General features: G+C 38.9%; 2 pseudogenes; both read right to left on the reverse strand.

The window, feature by feature from the left end:
- Window positions 1-4,114: 4,114 nt before the first annotated feature.
- On the reverse strand, window positions 4,115-10,747 carry LOC138152284 (eukaryotic translation initiation factor 3 subunit F-like; annotated as a pseudogene).
- A 1,856-nt stretch (window positions 10,748-12,603) lies between these two features.
- On the reverse strand, window positions 12,604-13,242 carry LOC138152789 (proteasome subunit beta type-5 pseudogene; annotated as a pseudogene).
- Between the last annotated feature and the right edge of the window lie 1,135 nt (window positions 13,243-14,377).

Genomic DNA, 14,377 nt, shown 5'->3' on the forward strand with positions numbered 1-14,377 from the left:
TGATATTGAGAAACATCATCTCCTAACAATGTTAGAGATCAGGAGTAGGATCTCAGCCCTGTCCAAGGACAGGTCATTCTTTCCTGTAGGGTGGTCCCAGAGTGGTCCCATATTCTCTCATACCAATAACAAAGACACACAAGGAAATGCATGGGACTGGCTCAACCATGAGTGTTTGTGAGTAAGAATATTAGATTAGTCATATATATCATACCCAGCAGGGGCCAAGGGGTGGAGAGATGGAAAGGATGGAAAGAGATGGAAAGGATGGCCCGCTACATATACACATGCACACACACACACACACACAAACACACACATACATGTCATTCCTCTACTTGTTCCTTATAATTTTCATTTCTTTTGAGTTTAAGGATGGAAATTACACTGTAGATATCACTGCCACCAGCCTCAATTTTTGTGTTGCTGTTGCAAGTGTGTATACATATATATGCATGCATGCATGCATATGTGCGTGTGTAGTGGAAGAGGCTATGGATTTGTAGATGTATAGGGTGGGACAGCAGGAGGGGAGTGGTGGAAGGCAGAGAGAAGAGCCTCAGCACCTCCTTCCTTTCTTCTTGTTTTCTCCTGTCCTGAGAGATCCTCAAGATCAAAGTAATAAGAGTAAAACCACCCGATGTAGTCCTGATCTCACATTGGCTTGCTCTCTTGCTAGAAAGACATAAGGCTGTCATGGTCTGTGTTGACTTAGCCCCCTCCCTTTCCAGGGGACCAGCCCAAGCCTTACTGGAAAGTATGTTACATACATATAAATATCCTCAAAATATTTACACATACACAAATAATTATGTACAGTGAAAAAACAAAAATACATATATAATATGCACAAAACAAATATCTTTTTAGGTGCTGTCTTCCCCCATTACGGTATAACCTCCTAGAATGTAAGAATAATCTTTTCTTTTTGCTTGTATTTGTTGTTGCAGAACTTAACACAGTACTAGGCACTTAAATGTTTTACTTATGTATGTATGCATGTAGGTATGTTTGCATGTATCTATCTATCTATTTCTCTATCTATCTAATTCAAATAAAGTGAATAGACTAAGGGAAGTATATACTTCCTTGGTAGAGTAGCTTGCTAATTTTCCCATCTTTCAGAGTGAGTAGTTTCAAATTTTGATTACTTTTTTGCCATTTATTTCATCTATTTACTGTCAATCCTAACTCCAAATCCCATTTTCTAATTAGAGACCTAGAGAGGTCAAGAACATTACCACAAATCACAGTATAAAGCAATAGTAGATATAGTTATGAGACAGAAGCTCAGGCACTGAATGCCAATTTTCCTTTAAATTAAAAAAAATGATTACCTTCCTGAAACAGCTTACATGGAGAAGGCACTTTTCTTTAGAAGAACCTGAATGGGAATAAAAGAGATTCTGAGAAAAAGAGGGCAGTGTAGAAAGAGAAGAATAAAACAAACAAAGGAATATATGCTGAATATATTATTCCAGATGCCCTCTCCTATATGAAAAACCTGAATATGCTCATATAGTTGTCTGGAAAATAGCCAGGACCATGGTGTGATTCTAAGGAAGTACCTATGTGGTCTCATGAAGAGTTCCTTCAGAGGATGTAGGAAACTCAAGGGGAATGTGCCAGGGATTTCTTAGACACATATTTGTAGAGCAGCATTTACTTTGGAAATATTAATGCAAGTCAAACTTAAATGGCTCAAGTTAACCTTTCCTGTTTTCTATTAACTATTAGCTAATTTTTATTTAAAATTAATTATTAAACTATTAATGTGCTGCGTAAAAGAAAGCTGCAATACCTTGACATTTGTATTTTTCTTTCCTAATCAAAGACTACAAGCTCACTAGACAAACATTGTTTTTCCTCATGACCAAAGGTTCATTGGGTTTTAATTCTATTATTCCCATAAATATGTTTTCTCTTTTTTTAGATATCACTTTTCTCCCCCAGCCCCCATAAATATCATTGTATTTATAAATGAGTGAGAGGAATTAACATCAGATGATCTATAGCTGAACTACACATTATAGATTGTTATATCCTCCAAATGTTTTTGATCATATATTTCTGTCATTAGAAACATTTTGAGCATGAACCACGATATGTATACACTTAAATTTTTTATAAAGCACATACAGCTACTATTTTATTATTATGCATTTACCAAAATTTGAGGAAAAAAAGATTAAAACAGGATGAGACAAAAATAAAATAGTATCTGATTAGTCAATAGGAAATCACAGGCATTAATTTTACTGGGGAGCTACACAGACCTACACTTTAGGGGAAAAAAAATCATTTTTGCTATTTCATGAAGGATAAATTGGGGAAAGAAGAAATTCTAGGCATGGATATCTATTAGGGCAATGATTTACATAAAGGTAATGAACAACTGAGCTAGAGTACAGGTTTGGTGAGAGATTTAATAGTGAAGTTTGGAAAGAGGTGGATTTGGGTGGAACTCTAATATTGAATGTTTGAAATGAAGATTGTATCTCATCAATATCTTTGTTCAGTCTTTTCAAATCACTGTCTCACCCCAAATGAGAAGGGTTTGAGACAGAGTTCGTATTCATTAGTCATTTATTAGAGCATAGAAAACCACTAATGCCACTCTTCAGTAGTCAGAACCAGAGGTGATATGAAGAGCAAGAGCTAGGTTTATGGAGGAATTTTCCCACTCTCACACCATAGTATTGTGGGTACCTAAGTAATGGTTTGATTATAATTACCCTTAGCAGTTGATAGCATTAAATTGGTAGTTTTCATAGGAGAGGGAAGAGATAAGACTAGAGTATGGGAATGTTGGGAGATAAGGGTTGATTTGTTTGTATTTGAAACAAGTCCCAAGATTTGCTATCAGAGTCTGTTATCTACCCTGTGATTAGGTGATGCCACATCCTTTAAGGTAATTCCTGGTACTTCAAGTTCTCTTGATATAATGCTTTGGACTCTACCTTGAAAAGTACTAATGTAGCCTTCCTCTTTTGTTTTCTCAGATGAAGACTCTCTTAAAGTCAAATGCATAGTTAATAACAGAGACAATAACAAAAATAACTGGGCTTGAACACAGTTCTTCTAAAACTGTGGTGTTTTCCATTATAAAATGCTGCTGTTCTAGTAGCTACTGTTCAAGGAGAAGTAGAGACAGACAGACAGACAGACAGACAGAAGTAGAAGATAAATAGACAGACAGATAGATCTAGATAAATGAAACACTATGTGCTACTAAAATATATAAAGCAGGGGGGAAGAGCCCCTGCCCTCAAGGAGCTTACATGCTAGATAGGGATGACAACACATAAAGGGGTGCTGGAAAGATGAGGGAAGAAATTAACTACAAAAAACAAAATCTTGGCAAGAAGATTTCAGGAAGGATCAAGGTAGTAGAGAACTTGTTCCTGGAAAGAAAAGACAAAGGTTCCACTGAGGAAGATGAGTTGAAGATGAGGGAGTTCAACTTTATGGTGTTGATTGTCAGATAGTGGGGCCATTGTGAGGAAACTGCATGGAGTGGCAATGGTTTAGGTTTGATTTCTTAGTGTCCATGGGATTGAAGCATGGTTGAGGAAGGAGTGGTAGACAACAATCAGTCAGAAGGACCTTCCATGTTTTCACTTTGATGTGGGAAATAAAAACAAATCAGAACAAATAAATGAAATCATTATGCCTATATGTTACTCCTATGGACATTTCTTGAAGTAAAAATAAACCTCATGTAATGAAATGACATTTGTAAAGCATTCAAACATGAAGGCACTATAGAAATGCAAGCTATCATTGTGATCATTACTACATCTTAGAATCACATGGTAGGGTAATAAGTACTATTTCTTCTTAATTATCAAGGTTTTGTTCAGTTTAATTTTCCATGTGCTAAGATTAAATTTTTCCAGGTTTTCTTTAATTCATTCAGATAGAAGGTACTGTTCTTTTTTTTAAAAGGGATGTCTGTGGTTTATTTGGAGTTAAAAGCAACTCAACTGCAGAAACTGGAAACTTAAAAATGATGGTCAAAGAAGAATCCACTTTTCTTTTGCTTTATCCTATGGGTCCAACCAAGGGAGGACCCACATCAGGTGGAGTTGCTGGCTGTAGCAACTGGATTTCCTCACAGGCTCAAAAGTTTCTTGTTGAGATCAATTTGTGACCGGGTTAGGTTGGCAAAGTAAGTCACCATCAACAGGTCATTGATGTTGCTATTCACCTTGGTCTCAAAGTCCTCAGGGGCAATCCTGGGAACTTGGTTAAACAGGCCCATCAGGAAGCGGCCCATGGTGGTGTTAGCTGACACATTTCCAGACAGCACATCCTCAGCATACTGCAACACTGTGCTTAGAGCCTCCTGGATCTGGGCTGATACTCCAACAACTTGCTACAGATCACTTGAAAGGACAATCACATGTTTGGGGTTGAAACATGTCTTCATGACCAGGTCAATTCCAATTTGCTTAATATCACGGGAGACATGGTTTACTCTCAGTGGAGTGAGCATCATTCCCATCGTTTTTCCAGGAACACCCATGGAAGCACCGATGCAGATATTGATGGTCCTCTGTCCCTTCTGGAGGCTGGTGTCCACAGTGAGGTGAATGAGTCTATAGGCCTCCTGCTTATGATACTAATGAATCAGCACTGGGTGTTTTGCTATATCATGGTCTGTGGCATACCAGCCCAGAATAAGCTCACTTGAATCAAAGGAACTAGATTACGCAAAGAAGAGACTAAGCTATCACTCTTTGCAGATGATATGATGATATATTTAGTGAATCCTAGAGAATCAAGGAAAAAAAACACTTGAGATAATAAATAAATTTAGCAAAGTTGCAGGATATAAAATAAACCCACATAAATCCTCGGCATTCCTATATATTTCTAACAAAGTACAAGAGCAATAAATAGAAAGAGAAATTCCATTTAAAGTTATCACGGACATTATAAAATATTTGGGAATCTACCTGCCAAAACAAACTCAGGACTTTTACAAACACAACTATAAAACATTTTTCACACAAATAAAGTCGGATCTAAATAATTGGAAAAACATCATTTGCTTTTGTATAGGTTGAGCTAAGATAATAAAAATGACAATTTTACTCAAATTAATTTACCTATTAAGAGCCATATCAATCAATCTACCAAAAATGATTTTATAGAGCCAGAAATAATAGTAACAAAATTCATCTGGAAGAATAAAAGGTACAGAATATCAAGGGAATTAATGAAAAGAAAAGCAAGGAAGGGTGACCCAGTTATACCAGATTTTATTTGTTTATTTTATTTATCTTTTTTTCAGAATTTATTTACTTATTTTTAGTTTTCAATATTCATTTCCACAAGATTTCAAGGTACACATTTTCTCCCTAATTCTTCCCTACTCCCCACCCTAAAATGGTAAGCTTGCTGAGTATGCATTCCCCTAGTCTGACCTCTCTTCTAATCCCTCCTATCACCTCCTTTACTCCTTCCCTTACTTTCTTGTAGGTCAAGCTGGATTTCTATACCCCATTACCTGTATATCATATTTCCCAGTTGCATAAAATCACATATTTTTTGACATTTGTTTTTAAAACTTTAAGTTCCAGATTCTCTCCCAGGAATCATTTTCTTTTCCCCCCAACTCTCCCCTCTTCCAAACTTCCCTATTATTATTGAGGGTACTTCCCAGTCCTGGGTTGTCTTTGAGATGACCTTCAATTTACCCCACATATTTCTTATATGTACATAGTTTGCATATTCTTTTCCCCATTAGACTGAAAATTTCTTTTTTTCTGATTTACATCATTCATTCCACCAGATTTTGAGGTACAAATTTTCTCCCCGTTTTTCTCCTACCCACTACCCCAAAATAGCAGTCCTGCAGTATATCCCCTCCTCTAATCTGCTCTCTCCCACATTTTCTCCCATACCCCTTTTGACTTTTGCAGTAGGGTATCGTGGATCTCTATGCCACAGTGCCTGTATATCTTATTTCCCAATTACATGTAAAATAGTATTAAAAAGAAATAGTATATATATATATGTATATATGTATATGTGTATATATGTATATATATATATGTGTGTGTGTGTGTGTGTGTGTGTGTGTATTTGATTTTAAAACTTTGAATTCCAGATTCATTCCCTTCCTCCCTTGTCACACACCCCTACTGGGAAGACAAGCAGTTCAGTATAGGCTGTACATGTGTGGCTAATATAAAACAATAACATAGTAGATATATTGTAAAAGACTGACTACATTTCCCTCCCTCCCTATCTCACCTCCCACTTGCTCTATTCTCTACTTTGACCCCTTCCTTTTCAAAAGTGGGTGCTTCCAACTTCTCTCCCCCCCAGCCTTACCTCCCTTCCATCATCCTCCCTCTCATCCCCTTCCCCCCTACTCTCATGTAGGGTGAGATACCCTTTTTAGTGTGTATTTCATTCCCTCCCCAAGCCAAATTCCCATTCCCTTTTGCCTTCCTATTCTTCTCCTCCATTGTAACCATTTTCCCTTGCCTCTACTATATGAGATAGTTTAACCTATTCTGTCTCTCCCCATCACCTCTCATTATATTGCTCTCTCACCTCTTAATTTCATCTTTTAAATATCATCCCCTTCTGTTAAATGGATCTTGTGTATATCTATCTATCTATCTATCTATCTATCTATCTATCTATCTATCTATCTATCTATCTATCTATCTATCTATCTATATATCTATATATCTATGTATACCTGTATGTATACATAAACACATTCACATATGTATTCATATGCCCATATACACTCATATATAAACATATATAGTTCTATTCCCTTCAACTATTTTCATATTGAGAAAAGTTTCATAAGTTACCATTATTGTTTTTCCATGTAGGAATGTTAGTAGTTCAACTTTGATAAGTTCCTTGTGATTTCTTTTCCCTGTTTACCTTCTCGTGCTTTTCTTGTTTCTTGTATCTGAATGTCAAATTTTCTATTCAACTCTGGTTTTTTCAGAGAGAATGCTTGAAAGTCCTCTATTCCACAGAATGACCATATTTTCCCCTGAAACATGATACTCAGTTTTCCTGTATAAGTGATTCTTGGTTTTAATCCAAGCTCCTTTGACATCCTGAATATCATATTCCAAGCCCTTCAATACCTCAGTGTAGAAGCTGCCAGATTCAGGGTTATCCTGATTGTGTTTCCACAATATTCAAATTGCTTCTTCCTGGCTGCTTGTAATATTCTCTGCTTAATCTGGGAATTCTGGAACCTGGCTATAATATTCTTAGGAGTTTTCTTTTTGTGATCTTTTTCAGGAGGTGATTGGTGGATTCTATCAACCTCTATTTTGCCCTCAGCTTCTCAAATATCAGGGCAGTTTTCTTATAGATCTTCCTGGAGGATGATTTCTACTTTCTTTCTTTGATCATGGCTTTCAGGTAGTCCAATAATTTTTAAATTATCTCTCCTGGATCCATTATCCAGGTCAGTGGTTTTTCCCATGAGATATTTCATATTTCCTTCTATTCTTTCATTTTTTTTGGATCTGTGTAACAGCATCTTGATTTCTCATAAAGTCATTAGATTCCATTTGCTCCAATCTAATTCTGAAGCAATGATTCTACTCAAGGAGCTTCTGAGGTTCTTTTTCCATATGGCAAATCCGCCTTTTTAAGACATTCTTCTCTCCTGTTTGCCTTTTTGAGTCTCCTTTGCCATTTGAGTTAGTCTGTTTTTTTAAGGTGTGGTTTTCCTCAGTCAGGCTGTTGACTCTCATTTTGTAATTTTCTTGCATCGTTCTCATTTCTTTTCCCAATTTTTCCTCCACTTCTCTTATCTCCTTCTTAAGGTCCTCTATGACCTGTAACCAGCAAGTATTTTCCTTTGAAGATTTTGGTGCAGGAGTTCTGACTTCATTGTCTTCCTCCTGTTCCATGTTTTGCTCCTTTTTTCCCCAAAATAGGAGTGTAATGTTGGAATCTTCTGTCTGCTTTGTTTCCCTTGCCTCCTCATGTTGCTCCTCAGTCACTTGACCCCTGGGCTTTTTGCCACTGTAGGACTCTGCCACCAGACAGTGGAGCTTTCTTCCCAAATGGTGGGTTTTTTTCAGATGCTGGAGGTATTAGATGGGTGCCCTCTCTGAGGCCTCCACATGCTCTGGCATGTGTCACAGTCAAGCACCCCAGGACCTCCACCCTAGACTGCAATCCAGATCCAAGCAGGTTAAAGAAGAGCGATTACCACTCAGACTGGTTGCTTGGTGCCCCTATACTCTGAAGGCCAGCAGCTTAAGCTGCTTCTTGATGCTGGCTGGCTGTGCTGGGTGTCTCAGAGGTTATTTGCCCTGGGGGCAAAATCCCCGCACTCCCACTTACTGGGTCCCAAAGTCCAGACTGCACTGACCTCCCACTGTGTCCTTTGCATGTATGTGTTGATAAATCTGGAAAAGGGCCACAGTTGCTGATGATCTGGAATCCCTCCAGCAGCTGGCTGGTCAGACCCGCCCTGGGGCTAAAATCTCAGGCTCACCCAGGCCTGGGCTCTGCTCCCAGAGCACTGCATTGGCTGATTCCTGCCAGCCTACTGGGCTGTCCTCAATGGGAAGTTAGCTTCTCTTTGTCATTTTGTGGATTCTGCAGCTCCAAAGTTTTTTTTTCAGAGTTCCCTTTTTACATTGATTGGGGAATGTGGAAGCCAGAGCCGTTGGAGGTCATGTTTCTACTCCACCATCTTGACTCCACCCCCTTCATACCAGATTTTAAATTGTATTATACAGCAGCAGTCATCAAAACAGCTCGGTACTGTCTGAGTAATAGAATAGTGGATCGGTGGAATAAATTAAGTACACAAGACACAGCAGTCAATGACTTTTGTAAGCTACAATTTGATAAACCCAAAGACTCTAGCTTCTTGGATAAGAACTCACTATTTGACAAAAACTTCTTGGAAAACTGGAAAACAGTATGGCAGAAACTGGGGATAGACCAATATCTTACACTGTATACCAAAAAAAAGTCTAAATGGGTGCATAATCTATGTATAAAAGCTGATACTGCAGCAATCTGGGACAGCAAGGAATAGTTTACCTGTCAGATTTATGGAGTAGGGAAGAATTAATGTCCAAACAAGAGACAGAACATTGTGAAATGCAAAATGGATAACTTTGATTTTATTGAACTGAAAAGTTTTTGTACAAATAAAGCCAAGGTAAGCAAGATAAGGAGGGAAGTAGAAAATTGGGAAAGAATTTTTTCAACCAGTGTCCCTGATAAAGGACTCATTTCTAAAATATACAGAGAAATGATTGAAATTTGTAAGGATACAAGTCATTTTCGAATTGATAAATGGTCAAAGGATGTGAATAGGCAGTTTTCAGAGGAATATATTAAAGATATCTGTAAGCATATGAAAAAATGTTCCAAATAACTATTTATTAGAGAAATGCAGAATAAAACAACTCTGATGTATCACAACTCACATGTCAGATTGGCTAAGATGACAAACCAAGAAAATGCTAAATGCTGGAGAGGATATGAAAATATTGGAACACTAATGCATTTTTGGTGGACTTGTGAAGAGATTCAACCATTCTGGAGAGCAATTTAGAACTATGTCCAAAGGGCTACAAAAATGTGCATAGTCTTTGATCCAGCAATACCACTTCTAGGGCTGCATCCCAAAGAGATCATACAAGTGGGAAAAGGACCCATATGTATAAAAATATTTATATCAGCTCTTTTTGTGGTGGCAAAGAATTGGAAAGCAAGGGGATGCCCATCAATTGGGAATGGCTAAACAAGCTGTGGTATATGAATGTAATGGAGTGCTATTGTGCTACAAGAAATGAAGAGCAGATGGACATCATAATAACCTGGAGAGACTCATATAAACTGATGCTGTGTGAGGAGAGCAGAACCAGGAGAATTCTGTACACAAATACAGATACATCGTATGTGTCACGGCTAACTGTTATAGACTGGGCTCCTATCAGCATTACAATGTTAGAAGACAAGTACAAAAGACTCATGATGGAAAGGATTATCCACATGCAGAGAAAAGAACCACAGAGTCTGAATGGAGATTGAAGCAAACTACTTGCTCTCTCTCTTTTGTGTTTGTTTTTGTTTCCTTACTCCTTTCTTGTTCACTCCATTGGTTATAATTCTTCTTTACAACTTGACTAATATTTAATGTGAAGGTATTTGTAGAACCTGTATCGGATTGCATGCTGTGATGGGGGTCAGGGGGTACAGGGAGAAAATTTCCAACTCAAGAGATTGTGTAATTGAATGTTGTAAACTAAAAGTAAATATATAAATTTAAGAAAAAATTAAGCACCCTTGGAGACACTTTATTGTGTAGTTCACACATATTCTTAGCAAATTCCATCTCCACAGCAACCTCATCCTCAGACTCATTATGTGGAACTGAAAAGCAGTTGGTGACCTCTAGTGAGTTTTTGTCAATCATTCCCAATAAAGTGCTGATAATGTGGCCTGTGCCATCCTTGTGATGCTCTTAGCAGTCCACTATGGATGTGAGGATGACCGGGTGCAGCCCAGGGAGTCTACACCTGAGGGGTACAGGTACAAGAGCTGGGGTTGGGGCAGCTGGCAGAGATACTGACATTAGGGCCTGGCTTTGGGCCTGTGGCAGGGCTGGGCCTGAAGCTGGGGTGGAGGATCGGGTGAAATCCCATGTAGATGCCAAGGTTGGCATAGGGGCTGGTGTCAAGTTTGGAGAGAAACCCGAGGCCGCTGTAGCAGCCTCCATGTTGCCGAAGCACAAAAGGCAGAAGGTACTGTTTCTACCAAGGAATGAGAGGCTGAAAATTAATATTCAAATGTAGTTGAGGTTTCGTAAAAGCAAAAAAAAAAAGATATGTCTAGTTTGCAATGTCATTCAATATTTGCAGCATTTTGGCAAATCTCCTTGTACCCCTGTGCAAACAAAGACATACAATCGACGTTAAAGCTTCAAAATTCCTTCTCTGGTTAGTGTATGCATCCTGTATACATTTCTTCTAACACTCATAAAGACATGAAAGAAAAAAAAAACGTGCTTTGCCCCTACAACTTATCACTCAAAATTGTTCCCTTTATGCAATGGGTGTATACAATAAATAAATAATCCTGGGGAATTCCTTCTTTTCACAAGAAATTAGTTTTTTTTTAAAGTTTTGTTTATATCATTAATTTGCCTGATATGGTTGCAGAGGCTATTATGGCTCAGCCAATTGTTCAGTTTTCTCTTTTTTGGAGGGAGGGGGGAGGGTTGAGTTGTATAATGTTAACAACAAAGTAAAATGAATATTTGCATTTGTAGCAGCTTATTAACAAATCAATAACATGAAGAAGTCAATGAAAAGTTGTTTTAAAAAGTAATGGGGGGGAGAACCAAAATAGTGGCATGGAAGCAGAAAATTACCAGCACTCCCCCCCATTACCACCTCAAATACCTATAAAAAATGACTCTAAACAAATTTCAGAGCTCAGAACCCACAAAGTGACAAAGAGAAACCTCCCACTGAAGGTATCCTGGCAGATGGACAGGAAGGGTCCATCACAGCATGCTAGGAGCAAAGACTGAGCCCTTGGTTTTAGCCTCAAGGTGGCCGCCAACCCTGGAGTAGAATTCAGGAGAGTGGATCACCAGTAGGTGTGGTGGTTTTCAGATTTATCAACCCATAAATGCCAAAGACAAAGTGGGAAGTCAATGGACTTTCGGAAAAGGGGGTGCGGGATTGTGGTCTGGCCTCTACCCCCCTGGAGGGAGAAGCGCCTGATGCTTGGAGACATCCATCCCTAGGCTGCTTCAGAGCTCCTGGACAGCAGATTTTTTGGGGTACCAAGCAACCAGTCTGAGGGTTAATCACTCCATGCTTTCACCCAACTAATAGCTCTAGTAGCTGTGAAAACCCCAGCAATTTGAGACAAAGCTCTTCTCTCTGGAAGCAGAGTTCTACTGTGGCAAAAAGCTCAAAAGTAAGTAATTGAGTGGCAACATGAGCAATTAAAGCAAGCAGAGCAGTAAAACCTTAGATTCCTTTTTGGGGACAAAAAAGATGAAAGCATGGAATATAAGGAAGACAATGAAGTCAGAACTCCTGTACCAAAAGCTTCCAAGAAAATTATGAATTGGTTACAGGCAATAGAGGAGCTAAAGAAGGATTTTGAAAACCAAATAAGAGAAGTGGAGGAAAAATTGGGAAGAGAAATGAAAATGATGCAAGAAAATCATGAAAAGCATGTCAACAACCTGATTGAAGAAAATAACACCTTAAAAAATAGACTCAAATGGCTAAAGAGGCTCAAAAAACCAATGAGGAGAAGAATGCCTTAAAAAGTAATCAAGTCCTAGACAAGAAAAAAAGAACCAGGTTGCTTTCCAGTTCTGGATGGTGAAATCTGGCATCAAACATCAGTCACCCCCAGAAACCCAGAAAGCCACCCCCCAAACTCCTTCAGGGGGTGGCTCTCTGATACTTCTTCTTCGTTTTTTTTTTTTTTTTGCTTTTAGAAGGGCAGTTGGGGTTAAGTTACTTGCCCAAGGTAACATGGCTAGTTTTTGTGTTAAGCATCTGAGGTTGCATTTTGAACTCAGGCCCTCCTGACTGCAGGGCCAGTGCTCTATTCACTGTGCCACCTAGTGGCCACCTGATACTTGTTTTTTAAATCAGCTACTTTGTCACTGCAGATACAGATCCAGCCATCTTTTCGGATTTGATAGAGGTAGACCACTCCTCCTGAGTAGGCATCTCGATAGGTGGTCTGGTTGATGGCTCTCCAGGTCAGGTCAAAGATATTTTTTGTGGGTAGATCAAACAAGTAGCCCTGCTCCATAACCCCATAAGCACAGACAGAACCAGAACTCACAGGTGAATCCAGAGATATGGTTTCCCTCACTGTCCACATAATATAGGCTAGGCCCTTGCTTATCCCAAGTCACAAATCATGGTACCTAGGCCTTTGTACAAACAGACCATGTTGGCAAGCACCCTGGAGGCAGCAAGAGATACTCCTTGTTCCAGAGCCTGTAGATCTGGCACTGCCCGGCCGCATTCCCAGAAGTTGCAGTCTGCAGCTCTCCCAAGCCGTGGTGCCTGGCAGGTAAGGGTTGATCTCAATCACCTTCCTCACTGTCTGGGAAGCAATATAAGTGCCAGCTGTGGCCAGTGAGTCCATGGCAACAATTATGCCATGCCGAAACTCGAAGGCCTTATTGATGGTTCCATGAAGAAGCTCGAACCCTGGCTTGTACAATAACATTCTGTTTCATTCATACACTATACCCTTGATCATTCACCAATTGAAGGATATCCATTTTGTTTTATGTTCTCTCCTCCCCATCCCCTCCTTCCCCTCTCCCCCCCCCCCCCCCCCGCTCTCTCTCTGTCTCTCTGTCTCTGTCTCTGTCTCTGTCTCTCTCTGTCTCTCTGTCTCTCTCTGTCTCTCTCTCTGTCTCTGTCTCTCTCTGTCTCTCTGTCTCTATCTCTGTCTCTCTCTCCAATTAGTCTTTGGTTTTCCTGGTTCAACAGCCAACAGGGGACTGTTTTATCATTTCAAAGTACTCACACCCTTCATTGTTTAGCCACAACATGACCAGAAGCCCATCACATACCAAAAGTAGCCAAGACATTTATCATACCCCAAGGACCCAAGTGCTGATTCATACATGTAATTAGCTGAAGCTAACAGGGAATAAATTTGAATGTTCTATACAATTTCTGTTACATTATCTTATAAATTTGGTTCCAATTAGTCTCCATCTGGTGCATAATTCTTTTGTTTTAAGGTTAAAGGGTAGAAGAAGACATTTGCAGAAAATAACTAATATACCATCTTTCTGCTCCCATGAGGCAAAACAAAACAAAAATTAATTCCTTTCCTCAAGGAATTTACATCCTACTAGCAAATGGTTTTTTGTTTGTTTGTTTTTCCAGTCTGGGCAAGAAATGTATTTTTGGTATCCTTGTAGCTTTACTATACATATTCTAAGAGATCAGTACATATAAACCAAAGTGAGAAAAAAATGAGTATCTTGAGGCCAGATTACCATAATAAATACAAGTAGAAAGGATTTTATATGATCTACTTCTTCCAACAACACAATGACAATACATCAACCCTAAAGACCTATGATAAAACTTACTACCCACCTTATGACAGAGAAGTGAGGGACCCAGGGCACAAAATGAGAAATATATTTTTAGAGATAGTCAACTGAGAAATTCCTGTTGCTTGCTGTTGCATATTTATTATAAGTGTGTTCCCTCCCCTGCCCAATGCTAGAAGGTGGAAAGAGAAAAAAGAAATATATTTTGATTAAATGAAAGAAATAGTCTATTCAAAATCTCTGAAGGAACTGAGGCCCAGAATACTAAAACAATTTGCCCAAATTCAA

This window comes from Petaurus breviceps, unplaced genomic scaffold (genome assembly GCF_028583685.1).
Source record: "Petaurus breviceps papuanus isolate PSGF00001 unplaced genomic scaffold, PetGlider_PUasm1.0 90925, whole genome shotgun sequence".
Classification (NCBI taxonomy): Eukaryota; Metazoa; Chordata; class Mammalia; order Diprotodontia; family Petauridae; genus Petaurus; species Petaurus breviceps.